Source organism: Gopherus flavomarginatus, chromosome 1, assembly GCF_025201925.1.
Source record: "Gopherus flavomarginatus isolate rGopFla2 chromosome 1, rGopFla2.mat.asm, whole genome shotgun sequence".
In the NCBI taxonomy this organism is placed as follows: domain Eukaryota; kingdom Metazoa; phylum Chordata; order Testudines; family Testudinidae; genus Gopherus; species Gopherus flavomarginatus.
The window spans coordinates 97,407,006-97,429,736 of NC_066617.1; the positions used below are offsets into that span (position 1 = coordinate 97,407,006).

General features: G+C 43.2%; 1 protein-coding gene across 2 annotated transcripts in view; it reads left to right on the forward strand.

Moving 5' to 3' along the window:
• SLC25A17 (solute carrier family 25 member 17) overlaps positions 1–22,731 on the forward strand; it is a 254,591-nt gene that overhangs the window by 108,620 nt on the left and 123,240 nt on the right. The window lies entirely within an intron of this gene.

Genomic DNA, 22,731 nt, shown 5'->3' on the forward strand with positions numbered 1-22,731 from the left:
CTATTATCACAAGCCTTAGTTGTCTTACATTTACGCATAGCTACTGTTTTTATTACATAAGAAAACTCAAATCACCCACTTCATAGAGGGAGAGCAGATGGGATTTCATTAATATTTATAAGAATTGAGAAAGCAGTGAAAGTTATCAAAAGAAGAGGGGGATGATGGGATATTTAGAGGGTATACAGTGGATGGCAAGGAAATGATGCTGACACGTATAGATGCAGGATGAATGGCAGTATGTAGGATTCTTCAGCTTATATGTGAAGTGTGGGTGGTGGTATGAAGAGATCTCATGTCTATACCTGGAGGCTGGATGGCAATGTAATGTGGAGGGGGCACTGGTCCATGCCAGGAGAGGTGGGCAGCTGTAGAAACTGGCAGATGTAAGTGTGGTGTTGAAATATAAACTGAGAATGTCCTGACCTTTTTGTGTTTAAAATTCTCAGCCTTAACCTTGGACTTTTCATTGTAGGAATTTCCTTCTTTTTAATCAATCATTTAATTGTAGATAAGGTTCACTTCTGCCTGGAGACTAAATATGGGAAATAGAAGAGCCAAAGGAATGTTTTTAATGGAAAGTTAGAAACCTTAGCTATGGAATCACTACCAAATTAGACCCCGATCCTGCAAGTTGCTCTGAACAGGTGAACCCTCAGGCGTGTGTGGAACCCCGCTGAAGTCAGCTGAGGTTTGCCTGTGTAAATCCAAGGGCAGAATTGGGACCTAACTCCTTAATTGTAACCTCTTCTTACCCCTGTCTACCTCCAGACAGGCTCGGGCTTGTACACAGTGTTGCAATTTATTCCTTTATTGGCAGTTAAAACTAACTTCTAACTGTAATAATTTAATTGGTGGACAGGACCTCACAATGTGTTAGTCTTGAATATACAATATCATAATATTAACACACAACAGTTAGGTGAAAAATATAGTTAGAACCAGCATCGATTTTAAGTTGTCAGCATTGCACAAACTTTTGCCCCACTTTCAGTCAAAAATATGAGAATGGCAGGCATAAGGGCCAGCACTAAAAATAACACCACCTCGCTCTTATGTAGCACTTTTCATCCATAGATCTCCAGGCACCTTACCAAGAGGGTCAGCATCATTATCTACATTTTACAGTTGGGGAAACTGAGGCATAGAACGGTGATGCAACATGCCCAAGCAGCAGACTGGTGACAGAGCTGAGCATAGAACCTAGGTCTTCTGAGCATTGGCCTGCTAAACTCAGGGTTGTGAGTTCAATCCTTGAGAGAGCCAATAAGGGAACTGGGGTAAAAGGGGAAAAAAAAACTGTCTGGGGATTTGTCCTGCTTTGAGCAGGGGATTGGACTAGATGATCTGCTGAGATCCCTTCCAATCCTGATATTGTATTCTATGAATCCCAGGCCAATGCTCTACTCACTTTGTCACATGGCCATTTCATGTCCACCATGACACCAGAGGCCAAGAGTCCTTCAGGGAATCTACAGTGGGTTTCTGCCTGGATGCAGGAAGGAGTAGGGCACAGTGAAGGTGCGAAGGAATAGAGGAAGCTTTTCCTCATATACATGTAGTGTCCTGGAAAATATCCCCTCTAAAAGCTCCTGACTAGGACTGTGGAACAACCAAAATTAAAAATATATCCTCCCCCATTCCCTACAGCATTCATGTCAGGTTTTAACTGAGACTCAGTGCTTGCTGGGACAGTATGTTTGGAAGTGTTTAGTTAGGTATACATAAACTTCCAGTTAAAGGCAAGATCCTGGTCCTATTGAACAGATTGGAGTTTTACCATTGCTTTCAATGGAACAAGGGTTGGAAAGCAAGAGGACTTATCATTATGTCTACAGTTAGGCACATGCATAAGTGTTTGCAGGATCAGGGCCTAAGTCTACAAGTTACAAGAAGGCTGTCAAGACAAACGTTGTAATAAATGAAAATGCCTTATCTGTGTTATTAACACTAACAGCTCAAATTATCAACATGGAAAATATTTACAGTCTAATTTGCTTTTCCATGTTGCTATTAATTTATGTGCACATCATGCAGTGTGAATAGTAAAACTAGATGGTCACTTTCACTTTATTCTCATACCACTAACCTAATGCTGTGCTGTGTTAGGCATCACAAGGGAATCATTTAGAGAAAAGGGGGGACATTTTTGAGAAACACATTTTCCCTGCATGAAAACTCTATTACATTAAGTTTGCCAAATCCCTTCTTTTTACTCAACCTGAATACCATCCTAAATCTAGTTGACAAATGTCCGTTTAAAATAACAAGTCTCTGTATATTAAATGAGACTCCTGCACATCTGAGATATGAAAACATACACTAGGGTGCACACATTGGAGCAATTTTTAAATTCATTTAAAATTACTATTTCCATGGAAAACTATAACCCTCCATTCTCAGCTGCTGTCATTACAGGGAGGTGGCCGCTGATGGGTAAAAGTCATACAATCAGCAGTCTTGTCTGTCTGGTTTTATGATCCAGTGTCTGGCAGTGAAGGGAAAGATGTGGCAATAAAAATCTTTAACTGAATCCTGCTGTACTAAAAAGATAATTTTTAAAAAGATCTCTTTATTAAAAGGCATTGCAATATAGAGATACTAAATAGAGATGTGCATCATTTCTCTTAGTGCTGAATGGAATGTGTGATATATAATCTGTATATCTACATATATACATAGACAGACCCAGGATAGCATCTGTCATTTAAAGATCCCAAAGTGCTTTACAGACAAAGTGTAATTGGTTTTTTTTTTTCTAACCATCCTTCACTTTGTAAAATGCTGAGAGAGTAGATGATCAGTCTTGATTTACTTAAAAATGATTCAACTTTACTTTCAGTTCATTTTGGTGCCCCATCTAATTTCCTTCCTTCTATGAAGAAGCCCAGTCCCCTCCTTAAGGTTGTTTATTATTTTATCAGAAGAGGGAGGAAGGTGGCACTGGTTGCTGCACAAAGCATCAGTCCAAGAAGAAATAAAACATTGTTAGTCCAAGGTACCACTGATGCTTTTAAGATTGGATCATTTTTCAAATCACCAGGGAGATGAGGAGGTGGCAAAGCTGGGGAGAGAGATGGAAAGGAAAGGAGATGGGGACACAAAAATACTGAGCAATCCAAACCCCATGGCAGGTGCCCTGAACCAAATTAGTCCCCATACCCAATTGCTAACCTCTCCCAGGCCTCAACACAAGTTGACTTCCCCGGCAATTGCTGAACCCTCCCATACCTTCTAAAACAAGACCCCAGCACACTAGCCCTAAATGCTAAAACCTTTTCAACACCCAATAAAGACAAGTTCCTTCCAGCCTGACCCCCCTCTAATCATCTCCTCTGCTGCTGGCAAAACGATTGCACCTTTGCGCTTCTCACTAGGCTGGTTAACAAAGGGCAACATGTGGGACCTGGCCCTCAGCTGCTGCATCCTGTTCAAGGACCCGCAAGGAAGAACAAGCCAGGAGGCTAATGTCCTGCTGACAGAACTGAACAAGAGCGTTATACCATGGGCATGAGAGTAGAAGTGAGGGTAAACGTGTGGCAGGAGGGATCCACTTCCCGAATTTTAGATTGTTAAATCAGCGCTACCTAGAACAGACATTAACTATGTAAATAAATGGTACTTCACTTTCTAACAGTGACATTACCTGATCCATTAACTATCCAATTCCCTGTCCAAACTACAGTGTCCCCACATCAGCAACAACTTCCATCCCAACCCCCCACCCTCACTGCCCTACAACCAGGTCCATTCACAGAAATGTACATCACTTCATGTGCGTGTGGGAGCACGTTTCCTGAGGAAACCAAGCAGGGTATATAAGGCGAAGGAGAGAAATCACAGGCTGCGGCCACAGATCTGCTTGACACGAGAGATCTCTTTGAGGTAGTCTGCAGACAGGATCAGCGACACATCTTCCATCACCACCATGGCATCCTCAATGCACTGAGACTGAAGAGCCTCTCTGGGGTGGCATGTCATCCTGGGGGATATGAATGCCTGAGGGAAGGGAGGGAATAAAGCCCCTCAGAAAAGCAGGATGAGAAGACACTACAGAATGCTCCCCCCCTTCACTGGCTCACATGGTGATGAGGGCGGGGCTGTGCGCTGAGTGATACTGGAGGGGGTCAAACCGGAAGAGCCTTGTCAAGGAAAGTTGCTCTCATTCACCTCTGTTTGGGGCAGCTTATAGAGGAAAGGGAGGGAGGAGAGGACTTCCTCGCTGTATATAAACCCTCACTATTCCAGCTGGCTGTCTTGCTGCTGGTGGCTGGGCTTGAGAAGTGACTTTGATGGTACTCTGGGCAGTGAAAGGTGGAAAGATGCCAGTGTTGAAGACCAGTTTTCACTTCATGGATGCAAACCCAGCAGTAACAATCAGAAATTTTCACTGTTTAAGGAACATGTTTAATTTGTAAACATTAAGTGTAACATTTTGAGGGTTCCCCCTCCAATTTGCACACTCATAATCTGTCAGTGCAGCTGAGGCCAGCTAAAGATACTAGTACCTGATTTGCATGTACACTCTACTATTTGGATGCCGAAGCACTACACATTAAACTCACAAATAATAATTGGGTCAAAATAGTGTCAGCAGTTATTTGTATCCACAAAACTGCTGTGTTTTGAAGCAATAAGCGAAAGGGCCTTCCCCCTGCCCAGGGAATGAGCCATTCACTCAATGTCTCTTGCATTGGAAGGCAGAGTTCTAACCGCAGGACTAAAGAGGTAGACATAGATTTTATGGAATATGTTGCTCAATAGGTTATAGGCCACACTGTGCTTCAGTCTCTGCAAACATCTCTTCTTCTTCCCATCGTGCATGTTATGTAGCAGATGGGCATGTTTGCTATTCCTCCTAATGCCGCTGGGATTGCAATCCAATCACAAAAAGGTGAAGAAAGAGATGGGCCCTTTTTTTTTTCCTCCAACCACACCAGCCACAAAAGCAGGGGGGACACAGAGAAGGGAGCAGGCTGCACCATTGTAGGGATCATTACAGAAGAGGGATGACAATGGTCAGTAGTGTCCCAGGTAAGGCTGCTCTGCCTTGTTGCTGATATGAGCCAATATTACACCTGCATTACTTGCTATGTCTATTGGTAAAGGAGTGACTGTCAGTCTCATGCCTAAAGGATCACTGAGGGCTTTCCTCCATTTCATAATAAATTGTGGAGCAACTAGGCAGCTTCCCTGCTCTTCTCAATAAAGTAGCCAAATCTCTTCACTGCTGGCCTGCACACACCACGTACTTCAGTCTTAGGGCCCCCAAGCACCTCTACCAATATAGTTCTGCTCTGACCTTCTGCATCCCTTGGATACTCCAGGCCTAGACCACTCTCATTAACAGAGCCTGCCAATTTGCAGCAAACTGTGCAGTGATTTTGTGATGTGGATAAAATGTTCTCTTAAGAACTAGGCTTAGAATGCTGCACAGGTTTCACTTCATCCCTCCCTACAATGCTTAACCCCACTGCATCATCCTAATCTCCTCCCCCATCCACGGATCTCATTGTAAGAAGGAATCAAAACATCTAATCCCACCTCCCGTTCCCCACCCCATCCCCTGTACATTTCTTGAGAACTGCTGATGCAATCTGATCTGGCTGTGCTGCCACCTGCTGAGAGAAACAGGTATTGCCTCACCTTGCTTCACATTTTTATTGGCCACGTTCCTGTCAGGGCTGTAACAACATGAGAGAGCCATATAGCGAAGTGAGCCCTGAACCCAGGTCGCCAGGGCTTGTGCATGCATTGCCCTACAGATGGTCTTTCCTGCAAGGAGATAATTACCAGATCTAGTTTGGGGATGCTGGGGTGAAGATAATTAAAGTACGTGGTTCTCAGTGTTACTTTTCTTTAGAATCGACTTCTACAGCATCATGCTGAGCCTTATGGGACAGATGGTCTCTAGGCTTACACCTGGAGAGCAGAGGCTCAGACAGGGCTTCTGGATCTCCAGGACAGCCTGGTACAGCTCTGCATTGGGATCAGTGAACCTGAAAGCCCGAGGAAAGTGAAGGAGATCACATCTCAAATGGGAAGTTCCCAGGTCAGGCGCACTTCTGAGTCAGGCACAGCTCAGTGCTGAAGCACTGGGAAGAGAATACAATGGCTGTCAATATGAAAGGGCTCACAAGGTACTACTGAGGTTACCCCCTTTCTGCTGTGGAGAAGGGACCCTTGGTCGGAATCCTTGGCTTGAAGCCGAGTAGGGCAAAGCTGCAGTTTGAAGTTAAGGATGTGAGCAAAGAGACACTGGAACCAAGCCAAACATCACGGGGACACTTTTACTGGAAACTTCCTGACCTGAAACTGGCAGCCACTCACACATGGACTAAACACCTGTTCCCGGACACCTGACACACATGCCCAGAGTCAGCACCTGCACAAGGAAAAGCAAGACCCATCTCTGTAACTTTAGATTTATCCCCAACAGTTACACGAAGGGGGGGAAATAAAAAAGAACAATAATTGCAGAAATCTTAAAGTCTATCTATATACATTAAAACTACCTGGACAGCAAGTCTGCACGTGCACACACAGCTAATCAGAAATGAACACAGGTACACATTCCTCACCTTCCCTGCAAGCTTGTGTGTGGTGTATTACTAACTATGGCATCCTGCCTGCCTCCTCTGGACCAGATGCAAGTGATTTCACTCAAGTAGCAGGAGCATGCTCATCTCTACCAACAAATAAGACCATTTCTCCATGAGCAAAAGCAGAAGGGTCAGAGATTCTCTCCTACTGACCTCTTTTCCAGCATTATCTTTGAGATGGTGTGTGTGTGTGTGTACACGTGAGATAGTGTGTGTGTGTACAGAATCTCACATGCATATATAGGGACAGCAAGCGTAAAATTGTCTAAAGTAACTTTTCCCCAGGATGTGTTGTCATTGCTTATTGGCTCCTGTTGGAGGCTGACTCCCTTCAAATCCTCTCCATGCTCTGCCAGTCTGCCCTAGGCAAGGAGGGGACCCAGACCTCCCACATATGGTCCCAGTATTTCAGACCCCTTCCCCAAATTAGTAGGGAGTCAACATACTGCAAGCGCACATTTCCTCCTTCCTTCCCTTGTATAATTTGGACCACCACTAATGCCAGTGCTATAGCATTCTGCCGTTACAGGTCTGGGGGATGGTGCTAGAGAAGAAAAACACAGTGGAATTCAAACATCGGCCCCATAACGTGCAACAGAGCAGTACATTACAACCAGGGGTCATGATGACAGCCTTTCTATGCCTCTTTTAACCAGGCTGGGGGTACTTTTGTGTACCACTCTCCAAATCCTCCTCTTTCATTTTTTACTCTCAGGGCCAAGCTAGCATGTGTTCAGGGGTGGAAGGGTCAGTGGTTTGATTGTCTGCAAGGGTCATTAAACCTTGACTACCCAATTTGAATACCAAGTCATGATGCTGCAGTCTTTCATTTAGAGATTACAAACACCTCTACAGCAACCACGTGCCATGTCATGAGCTGAAACTTGTGACATCATGCAGCGAAATAAGCAGCCAGAGCACAAGAGGTTGTGTCATTATGCAAATATCCTTCCGTAATAATTTATTATTTTTATTATAATAAGCTTCTAGAAACTCCAGTCATGAACCAAGATCCCATTGTGCCAAGTGCTGTACAGATACAGAAGAAAAAGACAGTCCCTGCCACAAAGCACTTACAAGTGAGTATAAGCCAAGAGACAACAAATGGACACAGGCAGCTAGACAGGGAGTACCTGGAAACAAGGAGACAATATTGACCAACATGACAGACAGAGCACTAGTGACTTGAATGTTGTCAATTTTTTTGTAGTCATCATGGCAAAGGGGAGTTTTAAAGAGGTATTTGGAGGAGGATAGTGCATTAGTTTTGTGGCTATTTGCAGGAAGCTCCTCAAGTGTGAGGGGCAGCATGGGAGAAAGTACAAAGATGATTTTCTGAAAATTTAACAAGCAGCTGATCGGAGGCAGAGGTTGATAGCTCAGTACTGAATGAGAGGTGACAGAGTGGGGAAAGGCCACGAAGGGCCTTGAAAGTGAATACAAGTATCTTACATTTGATGCAATAGAAAAGGGGGAGCTAGTGGAGGGATGCAAAAAGAGGGGTTACTTGGTCAAACTGATAGGCTAGGAGAACGATCTTCGCAGCAGCATTCTCAATGGTTAGAAGCAGGGTAGGATTGCATTTGTCAAGGTCAGAGACAAGGATATTGCAGTAATCACAAAGTGAGATGATGAGAGCCTGCATGAGAGTTTTAGCTGCTTGGGTAAATAGGAAAATGTTTTTCTTAAAGAATCTGCAATATTTAAATATATAGTTTAAATGTGAGGACAGAGAGAGAGGTCTGGGTTGAAGATGGTGCCAGGTTATGGGCCTGAGTGACAGGAAGGTAGTGTTGTGATCAAGAAAGGACACCAGAAGAGAGATTATGAGCTTGGTTTTAGCCATATTGAACTTGAGCTGATAGCTAGACATCCAAGAGATGTCAGAGAGACAGGCTGAGATTTTAGTGTGGACAGAATAGATCTGGAGTCAAGAATACCAGGAAGACAAAAATCTGGGAAGTTACTATTTTTGGGTAAAAATGCTATTTCTGCATCTCCAATGCACCAGTATGGAATGATGAGGGGTCTTGTGACATCACAGGACTAAGACACAGTATCACTAATCACATTTAAGGAATATTTTGGTGCCAAGGACTCTAGTTCCCAATATGTGTCTCCCATAATGCTTAGAGGAAGTTTTCATGGCCCTCATAAAGAAGAATATTAATAGGGAGAGTGTTGAAAAGATTCAGTTAAATTAGTAAAAAGCATGTATTGTACTCTGGTCCCTGAATGACTATGGATAATCTGCGAACAATAGGTTGACTGTAAAAATTGCAGAAGCTACCAAAAGTAGTAACACAAATGCTTCTGCATACTAAAATCAATGAACTCCTACTGATTCCAGAAATCCATGTCTGTTCAGTAACACAAGAGGAGGCCGTTCCAGACTGGTGCGTGGGAGATGCTAAAAAGCTGTTTAGAGATATTCTAATACCTACAACTCCTATATGCTGGTCTGGAATACAGCATTCTCTCCAGCAGTCTCACACTGAGAGAACAGAGGTTGGAAATTAGTGAAGAAGACTATTGTCAGCACTATACTCACAGGGTACATCTACACTGCTCACTAAGCTCGGGCTCTGACTCAGGTTTGAGCCTGAGCCCTGCTCCTGTCCACACATAAGTTAGTCTGACTTGGGTCAGCAAATACTCAGGACTCAGGTCCTAGTACCCTTCTAGGAGGGTGGGTCAGAGCCAGAGTCCCACTGTGACTCAGGTCCATGCACTGTTGTTTTTCAGTTACTCCTGGGGGAATTCTGCACCACTGCATGTGCACAGAATTCATGTTCCCCACAGATTTCTTTGCTTCCCCACAGAAAAATAACTTCTGATGGGGAAGAAAAGGAAAGCTGCAAGAGTGATCATGCATTCCTCCCCAGCAGTTCAGGCATGTTGTTTCTGGTGCCTGGAGTAACCACCAGAGAAGTAAATCATGTCAGCGGGGGGCAGAGCTGGAGATGCCCCATCTAGTGGCTAATACCCTGCGCGCTGGGCTCAGCTGCTAGTCCCAGCTGCGCTGGGGAGGATGGGATTTCCTCTTCCCCTGGAAGGAGCGGCCAGGGAGGAGGGAGTGATGAAGCTAGCAAACTGGGATAGGGAAGTCAGATGGTGAGGAAAGGGCTCAGGGAAAGGCAGTAAGGTCCAGGGGAGAATAGGTCTGGCCTGGTGGTTAGAGGGTCCCTGAGCTGGAACCCAGAGTAGAGGGTAGTCCCGGGTTCCCCTGCCAGCCACTGAGGGCGTGGCGCTATGCAGCAGTGTCTGGGAAGACTGAGAATCCTGGTTAGGAAAGGCTACTACCCAGGATCGCTGAAGGAAGATTTTGATACTTCCAAAGGAGGAAATGGATAGTGAGCTGCATGGAGGGCTGAGTCACGAAGAGGAGACTGTGGCTCGTGGAGTGAGAGAGGGACTGCAGACCCAGAGAGAAAGGAGGAGAGACGGCAGGCAAGCTATCCCCAGAGTGACCAGGAGGAGGTGCCATCCTAGAAGTGCATCAAGCACCCCGTCACAGGAAGGAATCATTCTTAAAACCACGTTGTCTTGGTGAAACACCAAGGAAGTGAGGAGGAGACATTAGAAGGCCCAGATACCAAGTTCATGAGTGAAAAAACTATATAGATACAACAGCCACCTCCAGAGCCCTGCTCATGGAAACTATGGCAACCAAGGTAAGATCTGTAGATTGACAGTCACATAAATATGGAGCTCAGAGGATCAAAGGATTGGTGAATGGACCAGAGTCTCCAGGTGAGAGCAATGTGTCTACCCGGGCTCTTATAACTGGCACATTCCTTTTAAAAAATAGCAGTAAGCGGTTGTCCAGTTACTAAGTGCCCTGATAATCTCCTCCCAATAGCAACAGGAGCAGAGACATCATTTTCTTAACTTTTGTGCACCCTGAAAGAGCCAGCCCCATCCAAATAGGCTGGGATCTGTGATCATCACTCTACATCAGTCAGGCTCCAACAGAGATCCCTTTTAATGAAGACTCTGAAAATTAACAGGACAGAAAGGGTTTTACAGAGGGAAATGGGAAGGGATTTGTCCAATGCTTCTGGTGGGCTCCAGCGAGGAAAAGGGACAGCTAAAGAGCTCTAGCCCAGGGGTCCATCCTTGTTTTCAGGACATCAGAAAACCCAATGGGTGTACTCCCTTTCTGACAGCATTGTTCGTACTGAAACCTTAAAACAATTTATATTATTTCTATTCCCTGCTCTCTCCTGGGATTAAGACACTGCCCTCAGCAGTGCTGAGATGGATTCTGAGCTGCACCAGGTCATGGGAAGCCAAGACTTCAGCACACATTCACTTTCAGTCCAAGTCCACAAAACAGTTCTGGTGCTCAGTTCCACAAAACTCACTTTTAGATATTCTTAGCCAAAGGAGAACTTTGGGGATGCCCCAACTTCGTCTCTCTCCCCCCCCAACCTGCCCCCACCATTCATCTAGTTAGTGTGTCATTCCTCTGGAGTCCAGTTTTCTTGTTCATTGTAGTTTGAGTTTCCAGGAAAATTAAGGTCTCTCCATCAGACAGTAAACAAGATGTTTAAAAATCTACCTTTCCATTCCAGTTGGTTTAACTGGAATCATGTTTAAAAGTTTTGTGCTAATCTTTTCTCTTTGTTCTGGACTAATTAAGTTTTAAACTGGTTTACAGAGAACTTTTAAAGCATATTTAAACATAGGCAGTGTTATGTGGACTGTAAAAGGGAGATACATTTCTGATTCAAAATTAGTGGGTCCATTCTCCAGTAGAAGAGGGAGATGGGGTGGAAGAATTCTCCTCTTGTCAGACCCAGTGGTTGATTTTTAGCATTACTTAGAAAGCAAATATTTAAATTCAGTAACTTTCATATATTTCACTTCCTTCTCCAACTTTTAATCTTTCCACAGGGAATTGTTTTAGTTCAAAATCATATTCATTTTTCTCATTGAGCATGGGGGAAAGTTCCAAATTTGACTTCAGGCCTTTTCTTGCATCAGGGTATTTTTTAGAATAGCTGACAGGTGGAAACTTTTTTTCGACCAGATATATAAAAGTATGAAAATATTGGTTGTACCAGATTACAGGGAGTTTATTTCAATGTTTAACAGGTGCAGATATTCACAATATATTTAACATGTACATTTTAATCAGGAGCTTTTTGAATGACTTAATAGGTGAGGAATCATCATATAGGTATGGTCAACCATAGTTGAATAACTTCTCAGGAATTTAAATGTGACATAATAGTGCACAAAATAGAATACACTTTCTTCATAAAACTCATGCAAGCCCAAGCTTTACATTTCCAAATAGGCTATACAGAGGGTTTTGATAGTGCCAATTTTTCATATAAAATTACACAGAATAACCATTGATATTTTACCCTTATTAAATGGGGAAAAACTCCCTGTATTGTCATTGGGTAGAATAGTTGTAATATCGTGTCCAAGATATTATATCCCATCCAGACATATCCCTTTAATTTAAATAATCTTTTTGTTAACCTTTATAAATTGTCGCTGATTTCTAATGGAGGGATAAGAAACCACATGTTGCTTTAAATAAATTCAGTTGCCCAAAAGAGAAGGGTGATATTGGGCTGATTTCAAAGAGTACTTTTAGGTGATCCTTCTAGAATACATTGCACATTAGACTTCAGAGCCAAAGGATAGCACTTGACTGGAAATAAAATAATTTACACCTCCACTAGCAGCTTCAGTAAAGGCTGGATTTTGTAAAAGTGATTATTTGTATGTTCCAGCTGTGAACCATCCCCATATACAGGTACAAGGTACAATCAAAATGTGGCACAAGATGAGAAAGGCCTCTGAATAAGATATAAAACTTCATGGGTGCTGTCAGTATTAGGAGATCTGTGTTTCTCACAAAGACTAATTGATCCTGTATTCCAAACATGGACAAATTTGGAACTCTGGACCTTAGAAGGTCCAGTAACTCCTCACTTAACATTGTAGTTATGTTCCTGAAAAATGCGACTTTAAGCAAAACAATGTTAAGCGAATCCAATTTCCGCATAAGAATTAATGTAAATGAGGGGGTTAGGTTCCAGGGAAATTTTTTTCACCAAACAAAATACTATATTATACTGTGAGTGTGTGTATAAATATGTTTTAAACAAACATTTTAATACTGGTACACAGTGATGATTGTGAAGCTTAGTTGAGGTGGAGGAGTCAGAGGGTGGGATATTTCCCTTACTGCTAAATGATGAACTAGCAGTTGGCTGAGCCCTCAAGGGTTAACTCTCTCACTCTGCAAGGCAGCAGGAATGGAGGGAGATATGTGCATTTCCCTTAAGTACATTGCCTTGTTAATTAGATCAGCTTGCTGAGACACAGCTGCTGCGAGCTCCCTCTGTTCTGAGTCCTGCTCTATGGAAGCATTGGTGTAGCCAGGTGGAGGGAAGAGGGGGAGCGGGAAAAAAAAAAAAGCGCCACCTGTTGTAGTGCTTACTGATGGGGCAGTGCTCCAGATCTTCAGTGGCACCTCGGCGGAGGGCCCTTCACTCACTCCACAGGTCTTCGGCAGCACTTCGATGATGAAGCTTCAGTGCCGCCAAAGACACCTGAAGCGAGTGAAGGTCCTGCCGCTGAAGTGCCGCCGAAGACCCGGAGCGCTGCCCCATCAGTAAAAGCACTGCAGCGAGTGACGCCCAGTTCACACCTATGCTGCAGCAAGGAGTGCACGTGGAAGGAAGGGGGTGGCCAGAGTATAGAATGAATTGTCTGAGAATTTATTAGTTTAAGAGTTCACATTCATTCAAAATGGGTGCTTTAAGAAATTTTGCATTTGGTGCCAGACCATTTCTTGTCTTAAAATTAATGATGGAATAAAACAAAAACAGTTTTACAAGTTACTCATTAAAATCTTGGGCACAGGTTACACTGGAAGAAAATTAGTAATTGTATCTCACTGCTATGATTATTTTGGAGACATGAGTGTAAATTCATAATTAAGGTTGCCCCATAATTTTCCTTTTAATCGGACTTTTGTTCAGTCTTCAATCATTTCAATCACCTCAATCATTTTTAAAAAATATTTGGAAATATAAATCTTAGCGTGCTTGTATTTTCAAAAATACTTTTGGGTTCAAAAGTTATAGTTTTTAAATTACAGCATTTTAAAAAAAAAATCACATTTTTTCAGACAGCATGTCTCAACTTTTTGGGGCACCCTTTTGGTTAAAAATCATAGCAAGCAGACTCCTCAAACGTACACGCATTATTTAGTAAAATTCTTTGAGAAAAATTACCTTAAGATGGAGTTAAAGTTTAGAATACTTAGCAGTAATTTAGGGTAAACACAGGGATGTTGTAATTATCCAAAAACTAAGCATTATAAATCCAGGAAATTCAGAGATCAGGTTAAACTTAAGAAAAATTCAAAGATGATCAGGAATAAAAACGCACACAGGACACCAAAGCAACCTTAACTCTTCTCTGTCAGAGAGTCTTCAAAATTTCCTAATAACTGAAACTCATTGCATAGGCAATCTTTGAATACATAGTTTTTAAGATTAATGATACATTTCCCCATTATTAGTCTTCATAACTAAAAGTTTATCCTTAGCAAAAACTTTAACTCGGCCCTGTAGTGACACCATAGGAGGTCCAGGGGGACAGAGAGAGAAGGGGAAGGGAGGAGTGCCTTTAAAAATCAGTTTAATCTAACGTTGGTCCACAAACTTTAAAATACCTCAATGGTAATTACACGTGTTTTGCGTGGCTATACTCAGCATGGTCACACTCATATAACCACGAACACTCTGCCACCCCAGCCCCCTCCCCCCCCAAAAAAACAAAACAAAACAAAACAAAAACCCACACACAAAACCCACAGCACATCTCCTGGATTAAAAAAAAGAAAAAGAAAATACAAAACAATATACATACCAGAGAGCAGCACAATAGGAGCCTCAGTGATATTATAATGAATCTTCCAGCCAGGAATAGATCAGTGTGATGAATCTGCCGAGGATGAAACTGCTGCTGCTATTCTGGATCCTGCTTGGGAGGCTTCAGGGCAGCCACGTGGGGAAGGTCTGAGGTAGTTGAGAAGATGGTTGGAGACCTGAAGAGTCAGTGATGGAGGCAGCTGTTTCTGGTGGCAGCTCAGGGTGACTAAGCTGAGAATTCTGGAGCTGCATATGTGTAGCTGGGTCTCTCTCAGATTAAGAGTAAGAGGGCTCCCATGCATTGTGTCAGTAAGAATATGGTGTAAACAGACAGGTTATGCCAGAACTGACTCCTTTACATCAGTTTCCTTCCACCTCTTGCAAGGCCCTAGAATCAACCACTCTCTTGCCCATGGTCAACAATATATAAATATTCACCAACGGGGACAACCAGGAACCTGATAGCACATCAGGGTAACTGTGTAGCACAGTGTAAATCAGTGACTTAAGTCTGAGAATTAAACCAAATGCTAAATGGCCAGACTTTGTCAGGAAGAGATAAAAAGGTGTTCAGGAGCTTTTCAAAAATATCTGTTTTTATAAACTGAGTCTTGAATCTGGCATACACTAACCATGCCTCAAAAACCTGCCCCTCTGAGTCCACAGATGTCTCCAGTTATTGTTTCTCTGAGCATACACAGTAACATGTGCACATCCAAGATTAGGATGTAACCCTACTAATTATGGAGGTGCTGGTCATAGCTCAATAGATATGGTGTAGCTGAGCCTTGCACTTAAAGCTGGGATTCAACATTTTGTATTATATATGAAGAATACAGCATATCCTCCCCAAACTTACCACACTTACTTGCTGGGGTCTACTCTGCTTAATCTAACTTCTGCCTGTAAACCAGTGAACGTTGGGGTTCATCTTCTCCTTGATGTGTAGTACATAGAGAGGGAATCTTGCTCTGCTCTAAGCCTTTCTCTGGTGTAGGGTTGTTCATATTGCCCCGCTTTATTTATCCAAACTGTAGCAGCCATGCTATCGTAGCCACGAGTTTGATTCTCCACAGTGTGGAGACCTGCAGAACAGACGATTGGCAGTAGTCAAAGTCCCATGAACTATGGTCCATTCGAGCAGATCTGTGCATAAGATCAACATTCCTAATAAGCTCCAATAGAGACTGGATTTTATTTCTGCGGTACCTTCTTGTTCTTTTTATGGCAATCTTCATCTTTCATTAACGTTCCTGTGAAAAGAACACTTTGTACCTGATAGTAACCTTATCACCTCCGTGTGACCCAGGGCCCCTTGGAGGCAATTAGTGGAGAGCACACGAGGTGTACAGGGTTTATATGCACATTAGTTCACCAAAGGGTGTGAAATGCCTGTACAGATAATTATTAAGAAGTGATGAATCTATACTGAAAAGTATGTTCTTAAAAAAAGACTTGGGATTAAGGCAGATCACCAGGAGGTAACATACCCCAGGAATGTTCTTTTCAGGCAGGTGGTAACAGGTGCTTCTCTCCTAGTCTGATATGTGCCTTGTCTGCCTCACAGAGTACACCTATCTGCATACTGACCCCAATGCCATTTGAGAGATTGAGAAATCCACAAGAGAGGAAAGCCACAGGAAGAAACAATCAGTGGGGGTGAGGTCCTGTTTATGAATAAGGACAAAGGATTGTTCTGATGTACCTAGAGTACCAATTAACCCCTGGACACTTTACCGAGGAGGCAAGCTAATAGCATGTTATGCCTCATGAAAGAGGGGTCACAGCCCGCCTGGCTGTAAAGCTTTGGTAAGCACTACTTTATTAGACAAGAGAGTATATTGTTAATTAAGTCTACACTCTAGAATGTATTATAATTTTATACATAACCATTTTTTTCCAATACTTCTACTTGCTATGACTTTGAATTGCTATATTTTGTTAAACCTATTCCAGATTTCACTATAAACAGTGAACGGAGCAGTGATCTGAGGTGTAACTAGTAAGCTGCGGCTGCACTGTTTCTTTGGAAGCAGCAGATCTGTCAATACTGTGAACATCCAGTGGACCAGGGGCTGGACACTCCAGTGGGACTCTCAGAGAGCTCAGGGTTTGGAGTGTGCCTTTCACTAACCTGTAGAGAGACAGAGGAGCCTATGCAGGCTCAGAGGGAAGTGCTTGTGTTGCCCTTGGCTAGTGGAGTAGGGAAGCTGACCCATGCCAGCCAGACAAGGCTTCCTCATGCTAAGGTCAGGTGGTAGCGAGGTGCCTCACAACCCTAGATATCCCCAGGAAGTGTCACACCCCACCACACACACCCCGGTCTCTGATTGTCTTCCCCGGCTCTGTATGGCTTTCTTCTGTGTTTATCATGAATCTGAGAAGGTCCAAAAACTGTATCTTACTGCCTGCTTACTTCAGCTTTCTCTCCACAAAGCTCTGGTTAGCAGAATTATCCAGATAGAAATTAATTCCCTTCTTACTGAAAGCTATTATTAATTCCCAAACAAAAAAATATTAAGATTGGGTTAAGAATGAAAGTCAGATCAGTAACTTAGGCAAAATACATTACATAGATGATGTAATTATTTAAAAAGAAGCATTATAAACTCAAGTTAATTTAATGTAGATGTACATAACAATAAGACACCTATATAAAGGTTCTAGAGACAACCATAATACAATAAAATCACAGTTTAAAATAAATCCAAATATTTTAAAGTATAGAAATGAACAGTTATGGCAGCCAAACAACCTTAACTCTGACCCGCAGTGACACTGCAATCAGAGTATGATTAAAGCATTTGAGTGTTTGTGGATATAAGACAGAGAGAGAGAGAGACACACACACACACACACACACACACACACACACACACACACAGTATTTATATATATTATACAGGTAACATTTCTATAACTTAGCATATTTGGATTTCTTCTAAGTGTAATTTTCACTTTTCATTTCCTGGCTTTATACTGCTAGTTTCTGATACAATTACAACATCCACATTGTCTAGGGAAGTTGTGGAATTGCCATCACTGGAGGTTTTTAAGAACAGGTTAGACAAACACCTGTCAGAAATGCTCAAGTTATTAATTAGTACTGTCTTGAGTGCAGGGGACTGGACTAGATGACCTATTGAGGTCCCTTCCAATCCTACACTTCTATGATCCCTATAATGTATTACCGATACATACTCTCAACCTTATCTCCACCCTAATGTAGGTTTTGTAGGGAATTTCCTTATTTTAAAATTATTTAAAATGTCATACATGAACATACTGAACAAGAACTACGGAGAACTGCACCATGACATCTCTAATGATTGGAAGATAAATAATATCAGCCTTAAATAATTTTTTTGAATTTTAACTTTTAGGGCTAGATTCATTGATACACTCTGGTTGCTTTCTGCCACTCTGGAGCAGCATAAACATGCCAGAGTATATTGGCCAAATGGTGCAGGTTATAAACTGCTTTATGTCACTAGACCACCACAAACAGCCAGAGAACACACCTGGCCTTCATGTTCCTCTGCACAAATACACCACAATTTCCCTTTCTCCTATTCTCTGCTCTCCCTTGCATGCACAGATCACAATTTGCCTCTCCCTCAATTTGCATCTCCAATTTGCACCCCCTGCATTCTTCTCAGAATATATGCTGTAATTTTGGGGACGATATGCTGTATATTTCATAGATAAGTGCAAAATTCACCTCAACCTTAAAAATGGAGCTGTGACCAGTGCCAGCATAATCCTAACACAATCCTGGAAAAGAGGCTGGGAGCACAGGCCAGATTGTATGGTAACTATTGGATTTGAAATAGCTGCCATCCATTTGTCAATCAGAGGACTGCTCTGGGGGAAAGTAGAATGGGAATGTGAAGGTAAGCCTTCTTCAGGACTGTGGCATTCAGAAAGCTTCTCTGTGATTGCCTGTGTGGTTTGAGAATCTTCATCTATACCTTGGCTTCTTTTAAGACTTGTTACGTTATTTCAACAAAAAACTCTCTTCCAAATAAACTTGCACCTGTTCCCTAGTCCTCCCTCAACCAAAATCCTGAGCAAAGATATTTTAAAGTTGGGGTCATCAAACTCAGGCTCCTATAAATCAACAGGAGAAGTGAATTCTACAGTTAACTCTCTGAGGACCATCAGAATTCCCTGATGTTTACATATCAGGACTGTTAGCTTGAGTGCCTCAGCGGATCTCATCAGCCATCGTAATGCTTGGTGAGAGGCATCTTACAGATAGCCAGAATCCCCAATAATAGAATCATAGAAATATAGGACTGGAACGTCTAGTCTAGTCCCTTGCACTCATGGAAGGACTAAGTATTATCTAGATCATCACTGACAGATGCTTGTCTGACCTGCTCTTAAAAACCTGCAATGATGGCAATTCCACAACCTCCCTAGGTAATTTGTTCTAGTGCTTAGCCATCCTGACAGTTAAGAAGCTTTACCTAATGCCTAACCTAAATCTCCCTTGCTACAATTTGAGCCCAATACTTCTTGTCCTGTCTTCAGTGGATAAGGACAACACTTTATCACCCCCATCTTTATAACCACCTTTTATGTACTTGAACTCTGTTACGTCCTCCCTCAGTCTTCTTCTCTTCAGACTAAACAAACCCAATTTTTCCTATATTTCCTCATAGGTTATGTTTTCTAGACCTTTAATCATTTTTGTTGCTCTCCACTAGTCTTTCTCCAATTTGTCCACATCTTTCCCAAAGTGGAGTGCACAGACCTGGACACAATACTCCAGTCGAGGCCTTATAAGTGCTGAGTAGAGCAGAAGAATTACCTCTCATGTCTTGCTTACAACACTCCTGCTAATAAATCTCAGAATGATGTTTGTTTTTTTGCAACAGTATTATATTGTCGGTTTTTATTTAGTTTGTGATCCACTGTAACCCCCAGATCCTTTTCTGCAATATTCCTCCCTAGATGCTCATTTCCCATTTTGTATTTGTGCAGTGGATTATTGCTTCCTAAGTGGGGTACTTCACACTTGTCCTTATTGAATTTCATCCTATTTACTTCAGATCATTTCTCATTTGTCCAAGTCATTTTGAATTCTAATCCTGTCCTCCAAAGCACTTGCAACCCCTCCCAGCTTGGTACTGTCTGCAAACTTTATAAGTGTATTCTCTGTCATTATTCATATCATGGATAAAGACATTGAACAGAACCAGACCTAAGACAGATCCCTGTGGGACCCCACTCAATATGCCCTTCCAACTTGGCTGTGAACCATTGATAACTACTCTGAGTATGGTTTTCCAATCAGTTGTGCACCCACCATATAGCAGGTTCATCTAGGCTGTATTTCCCTAGTTTGCTTATGACACGGGAATGTGAGACAATACCAAAAGTCGTATTAAAGTCCAGATATCACATCTACTGCTTCTCCCCTATCCACATGCCTTGTTATCCTGTCAGACATATATTCGGTTGGTTTGACATGATTTCTTCTTGACAAATCCATGTTAATGGTTACTTATCACTTTTTGTCATCTTCTAGGTCAAGGGTGGGCAAACTACAGCCCATGAGCCAGATCCAGCCCACTAGCCTGGGGAGCAGGGTCTGGAGCCTGCCCCGATCCGGCACTCCAGCTGGGGAGCAGGGTTGGGACCTGTTTCACACAGAAGCAGCTGCATGGCCCCGCTCTGGTGCTCCAGTCGGGGAGCAGGGTCAGGGGCCGCTCCACATGGCTCCCAGAAGCAGCAGCATGGCCCCCCTCCGGCTCCTATGCGCTCCAATATTCCCCTCCAGCGCTCCAACAGAGAAGGGACATGCCGCTGCTTCTGGGAGCCACTTGAGGTAAGTGCTGCCCAGAGCCTAAACCCATAAGCCTCTCCCCACACCCCAACCCCCTGCCCTAACCTTGACCCCCCTCCCACCCTCCTCATCCCTCAGTCCCAGCCTGGAACACCCTGTACCCCAAACTCCTCATCCCCAGCCCCACCCTAGAGTCCACACCCCAGCTGAAGCCCTCACCACCCCACTCCCCCACCCCAGCCCAGAGCCCCCTCCCACACCTGGAATGCTTCGTTTTTGCCCCACCCCCAAGCCCTCACCCCCTCCGCACCACAACCCCAATTTCCTGAGCATTCATGGCCCAACATACAATTTCCATACCCAGATGAGGCCCTTAGGCCAAAAAGTTTGCCCACCCCTGTTCTAGGTGCTTACAAATTGATTGTGTAATTATTTGCTCCATTATCTTTCCGGGTACAAAAATTAAGCTGTCTGGACTATAATTCCCTGTTTTTATAACTAGGTACTGTATTTGCCTTTTCCCAGTCCTCTGGCTCTCAACCTTTTCAGACTACTGTACCCCTTTCAGGAGTCTGATTCATCTTGTGTATCCCAAATTTCACCTCACTTAAAACAACTTGCCTACAAAATCAGACATAAGAATACAAAAGTGTCACAGCCACACTAGTACTGACAAATTGCTCACTTTCTCTTTTTACCCTATAATTATAAAATAAATCAAACTGAATACAAATCTTGTACTTACATTTCAGTGTATAGTATATAGAGCAGTATAAACAAGTCATTGTCTGTATGAAATTTTAGTTTGTACTGAATTCACTAGTGCTTTTTATGTAGCCTGTTGTAAAGCTAGGCAAATATCTAGAAGAGTTATTGTACCCCCGGAAGACCTCTGTGTATACCCAGGGGTACAAGTACCCCTGGTTAAGAACCACTGTTCTGGGCGATACACCCTCCTTAATCATTCAGAACAACAACGAGCAACTTATTCAAGAAATTAATTGCAGCCGCATACAAATGCACTACTGGGCTATGGCTCCTAAAGAAATTCCTATACTGAAGAAATGGCTAAACAAAATGGAAGAAATATAGAATCCAGAGCAAATCAACTTGAATCTGACAATCTTACAACTGTCTTGAGGAGACACAGGTCTAGGACGGGGTGGGCAAACTATGGCCCAAGGGCCGCATCCGGCCCTCCAGATGTTTTAATCCAGTCCTCGAGCTCCTGCCGGGGAGTGGGGTCAGGGGCTTGCCCCGCTTCACTCGGCTCCCAGCAGCAGCATGTTTCCTCTCCAGCTCCTATACACAGGGGCAGCCAGGGGACTCTGCAAGCTGCCGCCACCCGAAGCACAGCCCCCACTGCTCCCATTGGCCAAGAACTGCAGACAATGGGAGTTGCAGGGGAAGCACCTGCTGATGTGGCAGTGCACAGCAGAGCCTCCTGGCCGCACCTCCACGTAGGAGCCGGAAAGGGGACCATGCTGCTACTTCTGGGAACTGCTTGAGGTATGTGCCCCCACCCATGCCCTGACCCCCTGCCTCAGCCCTGATCCCCCTCCCACCCCCAAACCCCTCAGTCCCAGTCTGGAACACCTTCCTGTACCCCCAAACCCCTCATCCCCAGCCCCATCCCACACCTCCAGCCGGAGACCTCACCTGCTCCTGCACCCCAACCTCCAATTTTGTGAGCATTCATGGCCTGCCATACAATTTCCATATCCAGATGTGGCCCTCGAGCCAAAAAGTTTGCCCACCCCTGCTCCAGGCGATCCATTACTCTTCACTCAGTAGAACTATGAACAATTTAGATTCTGTACCAAAACACAAATTAAACTCCAACATTCCCAGAACCCACTTCTGTAGGGAAAATCATACTCCATTTACTTGGATAACTATTTACTATGTGCCTCCATTCAAAAATATTCAATAAAAGACTACTGCCTATCATGATGAGCAATGCTGGGTTACTGTTTATTTGTATTCCCTTGTTTGTCAGTATCCATCTGTTGTCTCTTGTCTTACAGGGATTATAAATCCCTGGGGCAGGGGCCATCTTTTTGTACTGTGTTTGTACAGGCAGTAGCATAATGGGGTCCTGGTCCAAGACTAGGACTCATAGGTGCTACAGTAACAGAAAACAACAGCAATATTAATTCATTCTGAGTTAATTTACAGCTGACTTGTATCTCCCTGAAAGAGGAAGTTCTTAGATCTTATGTAACTTCATGGTCAGAGAAACGACTTAATACAAATTATCCTTTTTTCAAAAATAACTTTGTATTTCAAAGTTTTATTTACAGATAGATACATAATCATCAACTCTGCAGTTAGGAACATGGGAAAATACAGCTTTACAGGTGAATGCTATTCACAGCTAGTCACGTAGATTCAAAATCTAAAGTTACTACTATAGGTATTGGTTGGC